At 56.1% G+C, this 20,530-nt stretch overlaps 1 long non-coding RNA gene across 1 annotated transcript; it reads right to left on the bottom strand.

Annotated features, from left to right (window-relative positions):
• Positions 1-2,175: 2,175 nt before the first annotated feature.
• Positions 2,176-10,667, bottom strand: LOC144616872 (uncharacterized). The gene is made up of 5 exons (XR_013556658.2): positions 10,211-10,667; positions 6,765-6,897; positions 5,412-5,573; positions 3,488-3,854; positions 2,176-3,096 (listed from the first exon to the last, which is right to left on the bottom strand). It is a non-coding gene; the product is annotated as an uncharacterized LOC144616872 (long non-coding RNA).
• Positions 10,668-20,530: the final 9,863 nt, after the last annotated feature.

Here is a 20,530-nt window from a genome sequence, read left to right as displayed (position 1 = left end):
CTTTATTTAGTACGTGGTTCAGATCCAGGCCCTCTGCACAAAACAGCCAGGACGGTGCCTCAATTCTCTGTGCCAGCGAAGAGCCCGCGCCGGATGAGTAATTCCAAAACTCGGGCAGCCCCTGAGCCCTGCCAGCTTCCCTCTGGGATGCCTTTTTCAGCCCATTTAGTATTTTAGAATTCCTAAAAATACTTCTGCTGTGGATATTCCTCACAGTTGGTGTTGAGAAGTTGGGGTTCTGATCTAAACAGCTAACCTTGGCCTCCAAACCCCATACATTGGTATCCACCAACCCTTCCTTCTAGCCTGGTATCCGCCCATCCAGTGTGCGGCTCAAACTCCAACCAGGATCACTTGCTCATCGTTCGCTCAGCGTTTATTGAGCACCTGGTATGTGCCAAGGACTGCGCTAGATGCTGGGAGTGAAATATACATGAATTAAGTAACCACGCATATAAATATAAAACTGCAAATTGTGGAAAAGCCCAGGGTGGGAAAATTGGTTACAAGAGAAAGACCTGGCTTAGTTTGAGGGTGAGTGGGTCAAAGAGAAGCCTGCTCTCAGGAAGTGATGACTCTTGAGATCTGACACCCACAGCCCCACATCCCTCCCCTCCCCACCCAACTCTGACCATCCCCACCACTGAGCCTTTCCTGGAGCCAGACTGTTTCTAACACCCGCACCTGAGCATGCCAGTCTCCTGCTTGTGAGCTGCCAGTGGCTCCTGGTTGCCTGCTGGCTACCTTAAAAATTTTCACTTGACCTTCAGAGTAGGGTCCTTCCAGGCAGGGCAAGTGGCCTGTGCAAAAGTCTGGGGCTATAAGAGCCAAAGGGTGGCCACTGAGGAAGCTCCAGCAGAGGTGAGGGTCATCTCTAAAGAGGTGACACCCTGCCCCCACCCCCGATCCCTCACTTAAGTCCATCAAGGCTATGTCTTAACCGTGCCTCTCATCTTCCCGCTTCTGTCCTCCTCGTTGGCCGCCATCTTGGTCCAGGGCTCATCGTATCGGGGACTGGGCCACCACAACAGTCTGCTCTCATCTCTGCCTCTGGCCCTCACTATCTTTTCTGTGCAGTGGCCAGAGTGCTCAGGGACCCATTGATGCCCTATGGCCACATCATTCCCCCACTTAAACACTTTGGTGGCTCCTGTCACCACCTGGTCTGACTTCACAGCCTGGCATCACCTGGCCTCGGCCTCCTTACCGGCCTCATCTTTGGCCTCTGGAGCCCTAATGTGAGCCACAAGGGCTTACTCGCAGCTTCTCTCATGTCCCGTGATCTCCTGGGAGGCCAAGAGAGCTGCACTTTCTTCTCTTCTCGTCTCAGGGATGCTCTTCCTCTCTCTACACCCTTCCCCTCAGGACTCAAGCCAGGGATCACCTTCTCTGGACACCCAACCTGGGTCAGGTGCCTCCTCTGTGCTCCTGCAGAGCCCGAGGCCCTTCAGAACACTTCATGCAATGAGCTGTCATCACCTGAATACCCATCGGTCTCCCCAACCAGACTGATGTGCGTGAAAGCAGGACCGTGGCCACCACTGCAGCCCGTGGTCAGTGCAAACATCAGGTGGCAGTGCAGTGGTCAGCAAGGGAAGCACAGAGGGAGGGAGGGAGGGGTGGCTGATGATTGGGTGGGTAGATGAGTGGACAGATCCAGGGCTTGATGGAAGGAGGGGAGCACAAGTAGGCAATGAGAGAGATGAATGGTGGGAAGTCCGGGGAGAGCTCGGACACAGGATGGGAAAGGCAGGTGGAGCCGGCCCTGGGGCAGCCAGAGAAAATGGGGGGCCAGAGAATGGGGCCTCCTGGAAGGAGGATGGGGCTGCCACACGCCAAACAGGAGCAGCGATGATAAGTAAAGAAGGCGCATGCTGGGCACTTCCTACAAAAAGGCAAATTAGAGGGGCGCCTGGGTGGCTCAGTCGGTTGAGCGTCCGACTTTGGCTCAGGTCACGATCTCATGGCTCGTGAGTTCCAGCCCCGCGTCAGGCTCTGGGCTGACAGCTCGGAGCCTGGAGCCTGCTTCGGATTCTGTGTCTCCCTCTCTCTCTGCCCCTGACCCACTTGCATTCTGTCTCTGTCTCTCTCAAAAATAAATAAACATTAAAAAAAAAATCAAAAAGGCAAATTAGAAATTCTGGTCTCCATTCAGGGACAGGCAGAGTGACTGCTTCGGGTTATACAGCTGGTGAGGGCCAGAGCTGGGGTTTGAACCCAGGTCTGTCTGCAAAGCGTCTGCCCCTCCGCCACACTGCCGCTTCCGTGGAAGGTGGTATCCACGGCCGGGTACTGTCATCTAGGATCGGCTGGTCCAGGCGTGGTCCCCGGCAGGTAGGGGAAGGGGGCCTCTCTGGGAAGGAGGGAAGAAGGAAGGCAGTCGTCCTGGGCGGGGAGGTGACCCGATCTTCAAGAAGCAGAGTTACTGGGCTGGCAGGGACTTGAGAGATGGTTCTGGTGCCGGTGTAATGAAGAAGGTGTGGAAACCGGATCCAGACGTTGGCAGGATGCGGCTGTAGCTGCATTGATTAGAACCTCCTGGGAGATCAGTAGCTCCTTTCCATAGATAAGGTGCGTGGGGTGGAATCAGGTATTGGCTTCCGGCGGGGGGGGGGGAGGGGGCAGAGAGGGAAACCCGCCAGCTTCTCCTCATCAAAGCGGGCAGAGAATAAGCTGAGGGGGGAACGGGTGACCCGGCTCTGTCCCCGCCCCTCCTCGGATCTGCTTTAATGCGTGGGACTCCTTTACTGGAGACCTAACACGTGTGAGGCACTGTGTGCACGCTTTCAGAGACGCGATCCCACTCTGTCCCCATGACTCCCCTCACCATTAGCTCCGTTTCCAGATGGGAAAACCACCGCTCAGAGAGAGACACAACTTGTCCAGGGTCCCACTCCCAACAGCGTAAAGAACTGCTCTAGACCCAGATCTGTCTGCTCCCAAAGTAGGTACCACTACTCGAGCTCAACGTGTCCCTTTCCATCTCTGGGCCTCAGGTTCCCATCTGCACAATGATGGCACTTGGCGAGATGATCTCTAAGGGCTCGTCCTGGTCTGGAGCACGTCTTCCGAGTCAAGTACGTCTGCTTTTTAGTTCTAGGGTCAGAAACACAGCACCTACTCCATGCAGGCCCCACGCTGGGCACTGAGGTGAGGAAGCCAAGAAGACGTGGTCCCTCGAGGAGGGGGCAGGCCACAGGGGGACAGATGGTTCTAGGAATGACCCCGGGACTCAAAGTTCAATGTTCCCATGCACGCTGAGTCCTCCTAGGTGCCCGGCCCAGGGCCAGGGATGAAGGGGAGATGACGATGAACGGGGGGGCCCAACCAAGGGGCTTGTCTTCTCTATGGAAGCTCGCTGGGACCCACTGCTCCTGCCCCCCAAGAATGGGGCCAGCCCTCACGTGTGCACTGTTCCTTATCGTGTACCCGGCCCTCCCACAAGGGCCTGTGAGTTAGCTAGGGATGGGTTCTTCACTAGACTCACCTCCTATACAAGGACAAGATGAGGCTCAGAGGAGTTAGGGAGCAGATCCAAGGTCACAGCGCTTTGGAAGAACAGGAAGATATAAGCCCATCTATTGCCTTGTCCCCTTCTACGTCCCTTCCTAATCCCTTAAAACTCAGAGGAGATCTGAAAACACACAATATGTAGTGTCCTAAAAAGCAAAGCTGGTGGGCTCAACCACAGAGCAGATACAAAAGCGTCTTGAAGGAAGCGGGGACTCATTCTGGACCCTAAGAATGGGGTGACAATCGGCTGAAGCAGAGGAGGCATCCCAGGCAGATAATTCACATGTGCAAAGGCCCAGGGGCAGAGTGAGCTCCCAAGCTGCGGTTGGAAAATGGTACACCTGGAACAGAGAGGAGAGGTGAGGCAGGGAGTACAGCTGAGGCAGGGAGCACGCCTGGGGCAGGGAACACGCCTGGAATGGGGAGCACTACTGGGGAAGGGAGCACGCTTGAGAAAGGGAGGACACTTGGGGCAGAGAACACATCCAGGGCAGGGAGGACACCTGAGGCAAGGAGCACTCCTGAGATGCGGAGCACTCGTGGGGCAGGGAGCATGCCTGAGAAAGGGAGCACACTTGGGGCAGAGAACATATCTGGGACAGGGAGCACTGCTGGGGCAGGGAGCATTCCTGGGACCGGGATGGGGAAGGGGCAGGGGATCCGGGTGGGGGATGCCTGGCCCCCACAAAGGCTTGAAGGCCGGGTTGCATTTACAGAAGATGGGACCTGGGGCGGGTGCAGGGGAGCGGTGCGGGTGGTATCCAGGATTTCTCAGTCACTCGGTCCAGGACAGAGGATCTGGCGGACCTCGCTGCTTGACCTGAACAATAACTTTTCCTTTTGGAGCTTGTTGTTCCCTCCTCAAAGGATCAGAATCGCCAAAAGTCCATGGAGTTCTAACATTTATGACTCGGGGTTGGAATGACCTTTCCTGAATCAGCGCTGTGACTGAGGAGCGCGTGGGTGCTGGCCCCAGGTGGGCTGAAGCTTGAGCCCAGGGAAGCCCGGGGTTTGGGGCGGGGAGGACCCCGTCTGCTTGGCCTCAGGATCCCTGGGAGAGGAGGGCACTGGGAGTTCAGACCAGCCAGTTCAAGCAAAGGGACCGCCGCAGCCGAGAGGGTGGCCAGGAGACAAATCGCACAAACCCACCCCCCCACCCTGGAGAAACCCATCCCTCCCTGTGTCTCCCTCACCTCCTGCCTGACTCCTGACCCAGAATCCCATGCGTTTTCTCTCACCCCCTGGAAACACCTTCCCCCCAGCCTCTCCCGCCCATCCCAACACTGCCAGCTAAATCTCATCCCCTGGGTCCTCCTGTCTCCAAGGAGAAGGGGGAAGAGGACACCCGCCTGTGTGTTCATTCCCTCAGAAAGTGCATGTTAGCAGCTCACACTGGTCCCGTTCTGGAACACAGACGAGTGGAGAACTCTGCCTCCGGGCGCTTGCGTGCCAGCGGCAGAGAGAGACAGCAAATGGAATCAATGCAAAGGTGATGTGTGATATAGAGGACGGGACAGAGTAGCACAGGGCAAGAGGAATGGGGTGGCTGCGGCTGTAAATAGGGTGGGCAGGCCAGGCCTTGCTGAGAAGGTGACAGCTGAACAAAGACTTGAAGGACTTTTTTGGGGGGCTGGCTGTGAGCTGCAGGGACTTACCCAGAGCTCCCGGCAACCCCGAGAGGCAGCCCGTTTACAGATGAGGACACCGAGGCTCAGAGGGCAAAGTTGTAGCCCAAGGTGCTCAGCCAGGAAGTGGTGGACCCAGGATTCGAATGCAAGTCTGCTGATTCTGGACCCTCACAGGGGAGCATAATGGTTAGGATCAGAGTGAGAGTGCCAGAGCCCCGGGGACTGAGAGCCAGACCTCATCTTGGCCACATCTCAGCCGAGCCTCCTTACCACTCTGGACCTCAGGTTCCTCATCTATGAAGTGGGGGTCACGATGGAGCCAATGTCGTGCACATAAAGGCTTATAGGGTGCCTGACGCCAAGCAAGGTCTTCAGAGTGGTAACGAATCATCGCTGCCATTGTCACCATCATCATCGTCACCACCACCATCACTGTTATGGGGAATAAAGGCAAAAGGAACACGTTTTTTACTTATAACTCACAACCCACCGACAAGTCCTTGAAACAGAGTGACCTTCCTCTGGTTGCTCGGCTGCCTCAACGTTGACCTTCTGCTACAGGCAAAAGGCAATCTCAGCCCCACCCCCAGGATCCTGTGAGTCTACTTTAAACATACAGAAATTCCTTTGGAAACTTCCTTTATCTCTACCCCTCGAGATGTATGTTGGCGACCGGCCTCCAAGCATGTGGCCCCCTGATATACATCTGAAGGGGCTTGTGACTGAAGTTTTACTAAACAGTAATAAATGACCTTTGCCTCTCAAGCTCCTGGAAACCTTGTTTCTGAAATGCCTTGGGGGTTTGTGCCGTCCCTAACCCCCTCCCAGCTTGAAAATATAGAGCCGGCCACTCCTCATGACTCCAGTGTGGCTCTTTTTGCCCACGGCACTGTCCCCGTGCTTTAATAACGCCATCTTTTCCCACCAAGGGTGTCTCAAGAATTCTTTCTTGGCCACCAGCTCTAAATCCCAACATTTCTGCATCGATCACCACCATCACCATCACCATCACCATCATCATCATCATCATCACTGTCACCATCATCACTGTCACCATCATCACCATCATCACCATCATCATCACCATCAACACCATCATCACTGTCACCATCATCATCAACACCATCACCATCATCATCATCAACATCATCACTGTCACCATCATCACTGTCACCATCATCACCATCACCATCATCATCACCATCAACACCATCATCACTGTCACCATCATCATCATCAACACCATCACCATCATCACAATCACCATCACCATCATCATCATCATCCATCACCATTTTTTCTCTGGCATCTCATCTGCCCAGCCCACACCACAGAGCCCTCAGTAAGGGTTCCTGGCCTGTGTCCAGAGCCTGCTGACTGAGCCTGTGTCGGGGGACTGGTGGATGTGAAGGGGCTGCCTCCGCCAACGGACAGGCACCTTTGGCTCCATCTACCCCTCCCTCCCTCCCTCGCTCCTCTCTCTCCAGCTGATGGAATATGGAGGAGCTGGCACAGCCGGCCGCTGCTGAGAGGGTGACGGACAGCCCTGATTCCACGGGCCTGGGGTGCCGGGAGGGGGGAGGAAAGCAGCGGTCGCCATCCATCCCACGGCCTCTAGCCTACCTTGTCTGGCGTCTCGGGCCGCCCCTAGGACAGGAGACAGCCCTTCCGCGTGCCGCCAAGGTTTCCATCCGAAGGTCCCTCTGCCATTTCCTTGGCCCCTCACAGCAGCCCGTGGTGGAGAAAGGGCAGTGGTCTGTTTGCAGAAGAGGACCTGAGGTCCTGAGCAGGGAAGAGGCCCATAGAGAGTGGCCAGAGCAGGGGCTTATTTTTGAAGGAGAAGCCGGCCACCAAGGTAGCAGCCGGCAACAGCTCTGGGCTTTACCGCTCAGAGATGTCTGACTTTCCGCAGGAGACTGAAGTCAGGAATTGCTTTCCCCAACCCCGAGGACACAATCGGCAGTGGCGGGCTTCCAGGGCAAATGACAGAGAAAGGTGTGTAGACCAGCTGGGGCTCTACACCCCCCTTAATCCTACCCTGCTAACAGCCTCCTATGCCCCGCAGGGGCAGGGCGCCTGGCCTGCTCTAAACCCTTGCTGCTGCAGGATGGATAAAATCTAATCCTGGTGCCTGCCAAGTCCAGCCCCACCTTCCCCAGACCTTCTTCCTCCCTAAAGCCCCCCGCTGCCCGCCACACACACGTTTTCTTATTTTATTTTTGACCCACTGCCTTCAACTGCCCACCCTGTACTGAGCTCTCCTGCCTCAGGACCTTTGCACAGGCTCCCTTCTTTGCACACGATGCCCCTTCCTCAAGTCTTTGCCTGGGTTATGTCCACTCATTCTCTCAGTCTCCACGGAAGTGTCGCTTCCTCAAAGATGCCCTCCCTGGGCCCTTCGACTAAGCTGGGACTCCTCTTTTTTTTTTTTTTTTTTTTTAAGTTTATTTTTATTTCTTTTGAGAGGAGTCAGAGAGGGGAGGGGCAGAGAGCGAGGGAGACAGAGAAGCCCAAGCAGCTTCCGTGCTCTCAGCACACGGCCCAATGCGGGGCTCGAATTCACAAACCATGAGAGCACGACCTGAGCAGAAATCAAGAGTCGGACACTTAACCGACTGAGCCGCCCCGGCGTCCCCTACTTTATTTGCCCTCCCAGCATCCCCAGCTTCTCTGCCATTGCACCCACCACAGTTTGTAATCACACGCCTTATTTACATCGTTGCTCACATCCTGGGGGAGCTGTGGCCAGGATCACGGGTCCCTGGAGCCAGACGGCCTGAGTTTACACGAAGGTTTTACCCTGCGCCGGCTGGGTGGCCTTGGCCGAGTTGCCTCACTTGTCTGCACGTCAGTGTCCGTATCTGTAAAATGGGCCAAGAAAAGTATGTGCTCCCGGCCCTGCTCTGAGAGTTAAACGGGTCAATGAAATACAGCACTTCGATCAGCGTGCAGTCCTTCGCGGGAGCCTCATCCACGTCTCCCTGGACGGTCACTGTCCTTCTGGGCATCGGCAGGGCCCTGCCCGTTTGCCCGCCGGCTGACCGCCGGCCCCATGCTGGCACCGGAGCCAATAAACAGCTACGGAAGGAACGAATCTGTGAGCGGTGCGGCGCGCTGTTTCCAAAAGCTTCCGGTTTTAAAACGCTTTATCATTTGAAAGGACTTTATGGACGCCCCTATGATAATAGCTCCCTTCAAGTCGTTATTAATGGAGAGAAATAATAACGTGATAATATCACCCGGTTGCTGATTCGGCGATGCCTTCACTTCCAGCTTTTCTCTTAGTCTCGATGCTTGAAAAAGAGCCTCCTGAAGGGTGGGAGCCTGGGGCTGCGCAGTCCGCAGACGGGCCGGTGCCCACACACGGATCCGGGTGCGATGTGGGCGCCCGGAGGCGAGCAGGGGCTCAACTGTGCCCAGACTGAGCTGGAGATGGCAGAGAAACACAGGGGGCTGGTGGGGGGGGGGGGGGAATGTCAGGTAGGTGGCCGCGTGCCCCACCCTGGGAATTCAGGGGGCTGGACTGGGGCTGGGAGTGTGGGAGCGTCAGCTTAGGTGCGGGATTGACAGGCAGGGTGGGAGAGGACCGGTTGTGCCTGGGGGGCTCGGCCGAACTTCTGACTTTGGCGCAGGTCCTGATCTCACAGTTCGTGGGTTCGAGCCCCGCACCAGGCTCTTCACTGTCAGGGCGGAGCCTGCTTCGGATCTTCTGTTCGCCTCTCTCTCTGCCCCTCCCCCTCATTCTCTCTCTCTCTCTCTCTCTCTCTCTCTCTCTCTAATAAATAAACATTTTAAAAAGAGAGAGAGGGGCGCCTGGGTGGCTCAGTCTGTCAAGTGCCAACTTCTGCTCAGGTCATGATGTCGCAGTTTGTGAGTTCGAGCCCCGCATCAGATTCACTGCTGACAGCTCAGAGCCTGGAGCCTGCTTCGGATTCTGTGTCTTCCTCTCTCTCTGTCTCACTGCCCCTATCCCGCTCGCACTCTGTCTCTCTCTCTCTCTCTCTCTCTCTCAAAAATAAATAAACATTAAAAAATTTAAAAAAAAAGAAGAAGAAGAAGAAGAAGAAGAGGGGCGTCTGGGTGGCTCATAAGTTAAGCATCTGAGTTCAACTCAGGTCATGATGTCGCGGTTCGTGAGTTCGAGCCCCACGTGGGGCTCTGTGCTGACCGCTCCGAACCCGGAAGCTGCTTCAGATTCTGTGTCTCCCTCTTTCTCTCTGCCCCTCCCCCCCCCCCAAAAATAAATAAACATTTAAAAAAAGAAGAAGAAACCAGGAGGACTGCTGGCTACCAGTTACAGGCAGGGACAGGGCTGGAGACTCTGGGATGTGGGTTTTTACTCCACACAAAGTATCAAAGAAATCAAAACAAGGCAATCATCTTTAATGAAACCAAACTTAAGGACACATCATGAGAGGAACCATGCTGGCTCTCTGCAAAATTCCACTTTTAAATAGCTTCGATTGAGAGCTAGGTTCCTCTCAGGAACTTCTATCCAGCGTGGGAGCCAGCTGTGCCCCCATTTTTGCTTGTTCTCTGCCACGGGGCAGATTTACACAAGTAAAGTTCACCATCAGTGTCACCCCCCGGGGCCAGCTAAAAGCTTAAGGGCCCCGCACCAAGTGCTTACTGCCAGGATTGTGACATCGTGGGTTAGGAAGCTTTCTGTTATATACACTCGGGCCCATTCATTCATTCAATAATGCCAGGCTCTGTGCTAGGTGCCAGGGACACAGCTGAGGGCAGATTCAAGGTCCCTGCACGTAGGGAGTTTGCAGCCTCGTGGGAAAGATACCAACTAAACAAGCAGCAGACCTGAGGGGTAGACAAGCAGGGTCTAAAGTGCGACACAGGTGCTCAGGGTATACCCCAGCTTCTGGGAGGACGGAGAGACGGGAGCCGGGTTCCGTTCCTTCTAGTGTCCTGTGCGATGTTGAGCGCACTTATTAGCCTCTCTGGTCCCTGCTTTCCCAAATGACCAGGAGGAAAAGGCCCTAGGGACTAGGAAAAGTAGCCTTGGACCCCGGGAGGCTATAAGAGACCGTGGAGGAGACGGAGAAGGCACTGACCTTGTCTGCTCTCTTCCCCACTGCGGAACCTTCTTGGCTTGAATTGTGTATAACTCAGAAGATGATCGGAAGACGAATCTCACTGTGTCTCAGGTGACCGTGGGAGTCTGTGTACTCTGCCCCTCGTTGGTCTTGGGTGGCCATGTGGTCCCGTTTCGAGTGATATTAATGTAAAGAGGAATCTCCGGAGGGCCCGGTGAGTGGCAGTTTGCTTCAAGGTAAAGTTTTTCCTCTTCAGTGGAAGAGAAAGCCACGTGAGGTGTAGGCTCCTTTGCTCCTTCTCTTCCCTTCCTATTTTGGACAGTTGTGTGCGGATGTGATGCCTGGAGCTGTGGCAGCCGTCTTGTGACCATGAGATGTCAAAGCCTAAGCACCAGTACCCACCTGCTGAGAGTGCTAATGCAGCAGATGACACAATGGACTGAATGTTTGTGTCCCCCCAGCTTTCACATGTTGAAATTCCTAATCCCCGATATGATGGTCTTCGCGGGTGGGGCCTTTGGGAGGTAATTAGGTCACAAAGGCAGAGCCCTCTTGAATGAGGTTCATGCCCATATGAAAGAGACCCGAGAGGTATCTCTCGCTCTCTGCCATGCCTGGATCCAGGCAGTCAGCAACTCGGAAGAGGGTTCTCACCAGAGCCCAACCGTGCTGGCGCCCTGATCTTGGACTTCCAGCTTCTGGACTGTTGTTTATAAGCCACACAGTCTGCGGTACTTTGTTGTAGAAGCCCAAACTGACTAAGACAGATGGAGCGAACGAGGATGCCGGATGACATCGCCAAGCTGGGGCATCGACCCTGGGCCGTCCGCTGTCCAGACGCCTGGCTAAGTGAGCGACAGATGTCCTCATGGGTTAAGCTACCGAGAGCTGAGTTTTGGGTTGGCACAGCTAAACATTTCTAGCTCCTTCTCCACCTTCAGAGCCAGGTGAACCATTATCTCCTTCAGCCAGTTTTTCGAGAAATGTTTGCTGACCATCAACAAACATTTATTAAGCACCCCTACGGCCCCTGCTTTGTTTTGGGTGACAGTTTGGTGGGAGGGCCATTATTACAATGAATTGTAGTGAAATAGACCGATAGTAATGAGCTGGATGATTGAATTGATTATAAATTGCAATGAGTTGCATGTTTCAAACAGTGGGGTGCTGAAATAGAAAATGTCAGTGACCCCTCTGGGTAGAATAGTCAAGGAAGGCCTCTTGGGGGAGGAAATATCTCAGCAGAGCCCTGAACGAGTGCACAGTGCAGGGCAGGGAGGTTTCCGGGCAGTGGAATGACCTGGCCAAAGGTCCTGAGGTAGGAAACAGCTCATGCAGCAGGCCGGGGTGGGACCGCCAGGGACAGCACGGGGTCTGACTGTGCTCAGTTTTACGACCGTGCCTGTGTCCAGAAACGGAAACGCCGGGCGGTCCCATCTCCCTGTTAATGTCACCAAGCTGGACTTCTCCTTCCTGGCGCTGGCTGCCTCCAGGCTCCTCCACCTCCTCCAGTGGCTGAGTCAGGCTGGCCAGGGACAGAGGAGAGGAAGACACAAAGAGGGCATGTTAAAGCAACACTGAAAGTGCCTCATGTGGCCACCGATCCCCGGGCTTTTCGGGCAGTGGAGGCTCTACCACGAAGCATGGCTGAGCCCTGGTTAGCAGCTGGTGGCCTCTGCCATCAGAAGACAGCACGGGTGCAGGTTCTGAGACACTCCCGGGGTGAATCAGCTCTTGGGGCAGAGAGAGAGAGAGAGAGGGATTGAGAAGGGAGAGGAGGGGAAGGAGGAGGGGAGAGGGGGAGAGGGGAGGGATTTGGCTCAGAATGTCTTGGGTCTCTTCCCTCTGCAGCCTGGTCACATCCTTCCTCCTGTGACATTTATTGTTGTGGACTGTATGTTTCAGACACCAAGTCTTAGCATCCTGGAACACCAAGGACCTTAGAGATCAAGTCAGGCCTGCCTAACACCCAAGTGAGGGGGAGGGAGGGCCACAGGGTCACGCCGGAACCTCCGAGATCTGAATCACATGCCCCATGGTTGGACCCTCGGCCCCCAGTGCGGGGTCTCTGGGTCTTGGTGTCCCCAGGCCCCCTCCCCAGGCTGCAATCTCACGTGTGTCCATTTCCACATCTGTGAAAAGGAATAGATAAAAGAATGTGCCAGGAGGGGGGGCCACCTGGGTGGCTCAGTCGGTTGAGCGTCCGACTTGGGCTCGGGTCACGATCTCACAGTTCGTGGGTTCGAGCCCCACGTCGGGCTCTGTGTTGACGGCTCGGGGCCTGGAGCCTGCTTCGGATTCTGTGTCTCCCTCTCTCTCGGACCCTCCCCCGTTCATGCTCTGTCTCTCAAAAATAAATAACTGTTAAAAAACATTTTAAAAAGAGAGAGAGAGAGTGCCCTGGAGAACTCTGCCCTGGAACGTGATCAGAACAGGGGCTGCCTCTACCTGAACACGGCAAGTGCTCAGGAGGGTTGTTACTTGCCACCGAGGCTTCTCAAGCCAGAGACAGGCGGCGGCGTACCTAAGGCCGTCCAGCGAGTCTGGGTCCTGGGCTGGAACCCTGGCTTCCAGGCTGGCGCTGTGTCACTGAGCTCGCCAAGATTTGCCGGCAGCTGGCACTTTTCTTCACCACCTGGGGAGATGCTCTGTCCGGGCACCAAGCTGCTGTTCACAATCAAACAGAGACTCACAGCATCTCCCCAGGGGCACACGGATCTGAACCACAGACAGATGCCTGAATCTGAACCACAGACACATACACACACACACACACACACACACACACACACACCAGGCTGTTCACGCCCCAGGCACCCAGGCCTCCTCCTGGACCCCATGACCTTCTCCGTCCTTCTTTTCATCCTTTCTCTCCCTCTGCCACCCACAGATTGTGGCTGTCCTCCCCAAAGCCCCAGCCCGTCACTTGAAAGAGGGGGGCGTGTTGTCAGCCTTCACTGGCAACCGGAAGCCAAAACTTCTGCTCCCAGCCTAGGCTCGTGGTGTCCCAGCTCACCTGGAGGGCCAGAGGAGGCCGTGGGGTGGAGGTTCCAGCCAGAGCCAGCTTCCGGCTGAGGGCCTCCAGTTGGGGCCACCTCCTCCAACCCTCATCCCCCCCAAGGGTGTCCTGGGGCAGCTAAGTGTTCTGACTGAAGCCCCCTGAGGGTGGGGGGGGGGGGGAAGCCAGGGGTCTGCATGATCTCCCCCATCTGGGCAGCTCAGGAAGCTGTGGGGCTGGAAGGATCCCTCCTGTTCATCTAATCCCGCCCCTCCTCCCAGATGGGGTGGTTGAGGCTCAGAGAGGGGAGGACATTTGCCCAGAGTCCCACAGCAGAACCAGACTCCCAGCCTGGGCTCTATCCTCCCTCACTCTGAGGGCTGTGGGGTCGATCACAAGCCCGCCGCTGACCCCAGATAGCACTGTCCCCCACCGCCCATCAGCCCCTTCTCCACAGCCCTCCAGGCCCTCCAGACACGGGCTGCGGTTCCCAAGGCAGAGACCTCCTGGCTCCTTTGTGACGGTCTCCAGAGTCAGAGACCTTCCCAGAGCCTGTCGAGACTCAGCTGTGATTTATTCCCTGTTTCCCTTCCTGTTTATTCAACCCCTTGGCAAAAAGCCCCAGGGGGAGAATTTATGAGCAAGAGGGAGGGAAACGGGGAGGGAAGGGATGGGGAGCCGGGTGTGTGGGGATGAAAAGGAGGAGGAGAGAGGAGGGAGAATAGAATTCAAGGGAAAAGCAACACAGAGGGTGTGTTTGTGCGAGAGAGAGAGAACGACCAGTGCTGGCTTCGCAGGGGGACTTGCTTGGCAGGGATCCGCTGGTCCGGGAAAACCCTCAGCCTCACCGGGGGTGCTCCCAGGGGATGCCCGGGTCGGGAGCAGGGCTCGGGGCCCCCAAGCCACTCCCAGGGGGACAGGCAGCTGGAGACGCTGCACCAAGGAACCTCCCACCCCTCCCGGGGTACCGGTGTGCCCTGCGCCCCACGCAGTATTCAGTCAAGTCCCTGGTAGCACTGTGTATACAGCAGGAACTCTTTAGACACCGCTGGACACCAGACAGGAAACAGCTGGGAACCCCGGGTTCTCACCGGTCGCTGACCCATTCGATGCATGGCTTCGAGCAAGATGGGTCCCTCCCGGGCCTCGGTTTCTTCCTCTGTCCAGTGAGGGGACACCGGGTGGCAGCTAAGGGGCCCTCCAGCTCCGACAGCCAAGGGGGTTGTGATTCCAGAGGCCACCCAGCTAAATGTCACCTCAGCACAAATGCCTTGACCCTCCTCCCCACCCCTGATTCTACCTTAGGTTATGTTTGATCATTTCCGTGACAAAACATCAAATCACAGCAAAAGTTAAAAACGCATCTTTTGGGGGCACCCGGGTGGCTCAGTCGGTGAAGCATCCGACTTCGGCTCAGGTGGCGACCTTGCAGTTCATGAGTTCAAGCCCCATATCGGGTGAGCTCGAGCCCCGTTTCTGGTTCCACTCTCTGTCTCCCTCTGTCTCCCCTTCTCTCTCTTTGCCCCTCGTTCACTCTCTCTCTCTCTGTCTCAAAAATAAAATTAAAATTAAATATAAAATAAAATAAAATACATCTTTCTGAGATACCCCTGGAATGCACAGTAAGCAGAGAAACGATTACTGTGACACTGACCAATGAGTTTGAACCTGAGGGGGTTTAGGCACCCCGCCTGGTGCCCTGGGATGTCAGCGGTTTGCAGAGGCTCCGGTGGCCGCACAACAGAAAGGTTAAGTGCACGGTTCCTCTCCACGTTGTTTGCAAAATCATGCTCCATTGTCAAGTTCAGTCACTCGGGTATTTGCGAGAGTTTACAACCACATAACATGTACTTAACCGCTCTACCCTAATGAATACGCCCTGATTAGCTTCTTTATCTTTGTGTTGTTCTGTACGGGCTTCCTCTTACTTTCAATTAAGTGTGTCCATGGAATTACTAAGTTATTATTTTCGAAAGAGAAAAAAAGAGTAATTTGGGTCAAATAAATATTTTCACGAAGTTAAAAAAAAATGCCCCCCCCCCCCCGCACCTTCTCCACCTCACCCCCCAGCCCTTGTCTCCTGCCACCTGCCCTCTCCTGTCCTCTCTCTCTGCCCCTCCCTCTGATGCTAACGGCAGGTGCCGGTCCTCCCAGAGCGCCCCCTGCCCTCAAGCCCCTCTGCCCCACGGGTGCAGGACTGGGGAGGCCAAAGTGTGGCTGGAGGAGGCAGGTCAAGTTGAGGTCTACACCGTGTCAGCACCGATGGAGGCGTCTCTGGCCCTGTGGGCTCCACCAGGACTTATTTGGTGCCAGGGCCTCTCCACGTCCATGGGATCACTCCCGACTGACTGCTGGTCCCGCTGACCCCATGCCCAGCCTCCACGTCCTTACCCGATGCAGGAACTAGACAGAACCTACGGACCGACGAGGTCAGCTGCCTGGTCTGATAGAGGAGAGGCAGGGACGTTGGTTCGAAGTCACGCGGCAGAGTCTGTGCGGATTAGACATGATCTGACCAGCCTCTCCCCTGCGTGGAAACTCCCAGGGGCTCCCCCTGCCTGCAGGACAAGGTCAGACACCCTGGCCTCGGCACACGGCCTTTCAAGATCTGCTCCCACCCCGGCCCAGCCCCACTTCCCACTGCGTTCACCAGCCTCTCACCCTCCCCCTGCCACCCCGTCCTTACCCAGATGGCTCTAACTCCCCCTTCACGATCGCCCAGGTCCTCCTCTCCATGGGGTCTGCTGGCCCACGTGGGATTGAAAGCGAGACTCCGGAGCCCCCGCTCCCCACCACCGCGTGCTCCTGCCCCAGCCGGGGAGGGGACACCCGGTGGGGACCCGGTTCCCGTGGTGGGGGGGGGGGGCAGAGGCGTTCTGCAGGTGGGGGAGGTGACTTCTGGGGGAGTCAACTGCTTTTTGTCTTGCCTCCATCACCCTGCATTCTTGAAAACATCAACGAGAAGGAAAGTCTAGATCTGGGCTTGTGCTGCGTGGAAAGGAAGATTCTTCTCTTCCTTCCCACCCCATACATTTACCTTTCTGGAGCCTAGGCAGGACCCCATGAGGAGCAGAGGTTGCCCTGTGCCCGGAGGTGGGGCCAGGGCTCTGTCCCGCCCCAGGGCAGCTCGGCTAGCTGGGGGGACGGTGGGCAGGCTACCTCACCAGCAACTCTATTCCTCCGGTGTTAAATGGGCACAGTCATCACATCGTCTCATAGCGCTGAACACAGCACGGTGGTGGCCTTCTCGAGAGGATATTAGCAACAGTAACGTGCTCGCCCTCTAGGAACTGGCCTCTAGCCTGGCAGCTCAGGAGCCATGCCCCTGGGACAGCATCCAGGAGCCGCCTGCCCACCCAGCAGCTCAGAGGGACCCGTGTGTGCAGGGGTGCAGAGGCAGAGGGCGACGGCACAAGGAAAGGACATCCCCTTTCTGGAGTGTCTGTCCCCTACAGGCTGCCTTACCCTCTCCCAGATTCCTCCAGTGCAGCCTAGGGAATTGGCCAGAGGTAGCAGCTCTGTTTTGCTAGGGAAATAAAGAAGCGACTCGTGGCCTGATCATGTCCAAGGAGAGACCATTAGGGAGACATTCTTGGGCAAGGAGGAGGGGGGCGGGGAAAAAGAAGAAAAAGAAAACTGGGTCATGAATCTGGAGATCTGGGACTAGCTACTGTGTGACCTTAGACAAGTCACCTGACCTCTCTGGACGTCAGTTTCATCTTGTGTGTGTGTGTGTCTGGTTTGAGGGGAGGAAGGGGTGTTGATTGATCAGCACTCACCCAGCGGGCCTGGGAAACCATGCTTTGTGGTCTGCGAGGGTTGTCCTGGGTCCCCACGCAGGTCACTTTCCAGATTTCTCCCAGTCCGCTGGGACTTGCTGCATGGGAATGCCAAGCCCAACTTTCTTCAAAGCTACTTCCAAGCTGCTGGTCACCCTCCGCTCCCAACCCCCACTCTGTCCTGCAGCCCCAAGGCAAAGGCAAAGGCTGGCGGGGTCCCATTCGGGGGGAAGCGAGAACTGAAGTTCGTGGCACACCCTGCTTTGTGCTGTGTGCCAGGCTCTTGGCGGGTATTACGTCCTTCACCCTCATAACAACCCAATAAGGAAACGGTTCGTGTTTTCCTTTTATAAATAAGGGAAACTGAGGCTCGGAGAGGTTACGTCACTTGCCCAAGGACACCAGTCAGTATGATTCCAAGTCAGTCCAAAGTCGGCTACTGTTCTCAGCTCTGAGATGGGAGGCAAGAGGGCTGGAGAGCACGGAGGCCATCCTAAGCTGGGGCTAATGCTGTGAGCGCTGTCCTCACCCCCAGAAATGGCAAAGAGGTCCCCTTCCTCCTGGTTCTGAGAACCACCTTTGGAACCGCTCTTTCATGGAGGAAACAGCCATTCATGGAGCACCTACCATGAGCCGGCTCTAAGATGGGCATAACCACCATGAGCAACACACGCTCCCTGCCCTCTCGGGGCTGATGGTCCAGATCAGGAGACAAGGGAGGCCAAGAGTAGGCTGAGTGTCATAGCAGAGGGACCTGGGGGGCTATGGAAGCCTACAGGAGGGACCCTAGCCTAATAAGAAATCAGGGAAATCTTCCTGGAGGAGGGTACATGCACAGGGGGCTCTCTAGTGGGCTCAGACAGAGGAAGGTCTCTCTTCTTCACTGCTCTCTCCCTGGGATCGAGGACCCTGCCTGGCAAAAGTAAACTCTCAAGAAAGAAGAGGCTGAAATGCTTTGCTCAACTCCAAGCTCCGTGACAGCACCCTGATACCTTCAAGAATCGTGGCAGGAAGGATCTGGAAAAGAAAAGGATAGGGCTGGGGGTGCTGAAGGTGCGTGGGGACCGGAGGAGCAGTGGGAGAGAATGAGCTCTGTCTTCAAAACCTGCACCCACTGGGAAGAGAAAACCACCTGCACCGGGGGCCCCCCAAGGGGCAGAGCCCGGAGCTAACAGGAGGAGGCACATTTGGCTCAGTGTAAACGAGCATTTCAACAGTTCCGGGGTTGGAAAGGCTGGGAGCTGGCTCGCGAAGCTGGGCCCCCTGTTAGAGGGGTTTGAGTTGAGGCTGGATGACCGGCTATTAAGGATGCTGGGAAAATAAATAGGTCAAAGGGCCAGGTGGGAGGTGGTGTTAGCTGAGTTTGAAGGTCCCATCTGTGGCTGCGTCTGGGATTTGCCTGCCCAACGACGACTGACTTTGGCCCTGCTAATAGAGCCCCCGTGCAGGATGGAGCAGAGGATTGCTGTAGGCCATTTATGACTCTCCCATTCCCCTTGGCCAGATCCCTTCCCGGCTCCCTTTCCCGGCCGTATCCTTATGACCCACTTCTGGCTGACCGTAGGCAAGAACAGGTCTGCTGAGCACTTTCTAGAAAAGATCTTGTGTCCTCCCCACTCCCCCACCCCGCCACTGCTGGCTGGCCCTTTTCACCCTTCCTTATGGGGATAACGATGTGAGGACCTGATGCTTGGCAGCGGTTCTGAGACCACGAGGCGACAAAATACAGGCTGAAAAGCAAGCGCTCCGGAAAGCAATGATTAGCAATTCTAAGATACACCATATTTTCACATTGTGACATCTTTGAAATCAAGATATATCTTATAATAATCATGGGGGGGTCAGAGTATAATTGGCTTTTTTTTTTAACCTGTGGAGGCACAGCATGGCCTGGGGGTTTGCCCAATACCACATAAAAATGGATGGTGGAACCAAGATTCCAATGCAGATATTTTCCATCTCAGCATATAAAACGCGGTCTGGAGGAGGGAGGGAAGGGAGCACCAAAAGACTTAGCCCTCATTTACAGATGTGACAACTGAGGCCCAGAGAGGTTAAGCAATTTTCTCAATGCCACAGAGCCCGTCAGTGGTAGAGAAAGGATTTGAACCCAGGGAGTTCTGGCCCCAGCATCCAGCACCTGCTTGTCGCATATGCAGCCAGTCTACCGAGGGCCTTGACCCTGAACTGTCCGGTGCAAAGACACGACTCTAGCAGGAGCATGCAGCCAGGCCCCATGGCTGGAGTCAGGACGGCCTGGCAGGGCTCTTCAAAGCAGAGTGACTCGAGCCGCCTTCTCACTGCCTGGGTCCTTCACAAACAAATGGTATCCGTCAGGCAGCCCCCAGGCCCCTGTACCAGGCAGGACGCTGGGTTCCCGAGCTGGCACGGTTGCCCGGCACCCCAGGGCCATGCTTGGATCTGCAGAGTATCCCTACATGCCTGAAGGCCATGTTCAAAGAGGCAGCAAGAGCAGGGCCGGGAACGCATGGACGCCAGCCCAGCCTAAGGTCCCCGTGGAGGCTGCCGGCCCCGCGTCCCCAGGCAGCGGGAAGGTCAGCTGGGAAGGACGCCCCCGGCCTCTGGCTGATCCACGGGCCTGGAATGTTCGCTTCCTCACCCGGCGCCCACAGCTCAGAGACACGCAGCCCGACTCGGTGTTCCCTCTGCCAAGGGTGGGCAGCCCACGTTAAATTCGGCACTCGGAGACGCTCGGAGGCCGAGATTGCAGAATCTGGGGGTGATGTTCCGCGGCTCGGTTATGGTGGTAACACAACGGGGCGTGCTTGTCAAAACCCTCAGCGCTGTGCACGACAGAGCCTGGCCTTTACAGTAAGCAGATTGCACCTCGCGAACCCTGACTGAAATTCACAGCCGTGAATATAAACAAATAGGTAGACGTGTGATTTTTAAAGGAGAAAAATCCCTAAAGCTTGAACGTGGGAGATGGGCCCCGCGGTCTGGCCCTTGGCCGCCTTTCCCTTTTCCCTCCCGACGGGGCTCAGCCCCCACCTCGCCCCTCTCCCCTACACGGTGCGCTCAGAGCTGTCACTGTCCTTGGCAGTGTCCCCCGGCCCCAGGCACCTCCTGCTCAGAGCTGAGCTGGCCGGGTGGGACGGTCCTCAGCGCAGTCCCATGACAGGGTGCCACACGGCCACCTCTGGACAACGCCGTCTGACGGCTCCTCCGGCGTAAGTCCCCTCTGGAAGCATCTCTCTTGTTCAGCCTCAGCACGGGGACCGTGGGAAGTCACCTCGCCCCTCCGTGCCTGGGGCCTCACGTGTTTAGGCGACGAGGGTAGCACCCCCCTCGCAGGCTGCTGTGAGCCTCTGATGAGTGGATGTGCACACACAGCTGCGCCTGGCACAGGCACACTTTCCAGAAGAGTTAGCCAGGGTGTCCTGACCAGCACTTTCATTGCTATGCAAGGGGAGGAAGGCACAGGCCAAAACAACACGGTCCAAATGCAGCAGAACCCCAGAGGGTGTTCACACACCCTGTAAGCCCCAGTGAAAGATCCCCCCCTATATGGAGTGGGGGCTGTTCCTGTCTTGTCAACTT

Source organism: Panthera onca, chromosome B4, assembly GCF_046562875.1.
Source record: "Panthera onca isolate mPanOnc1 chromosome B4, mPanOnc1 haplotype 2, whole genome shotgun sequence".
In the NCBI taxonomy this organism is placed as follows: domain Eukaryota; kingdom Metazoa; phylum Chordata; class Mammalia; order Carnivora; family Felidae; genus Panthera; species Panthera onca.
The sequence above is the reverse complement of the archived record's forward strand: the minus strand, read 5'-3'. Positions and strand labels throughout refer to the sequence as shown.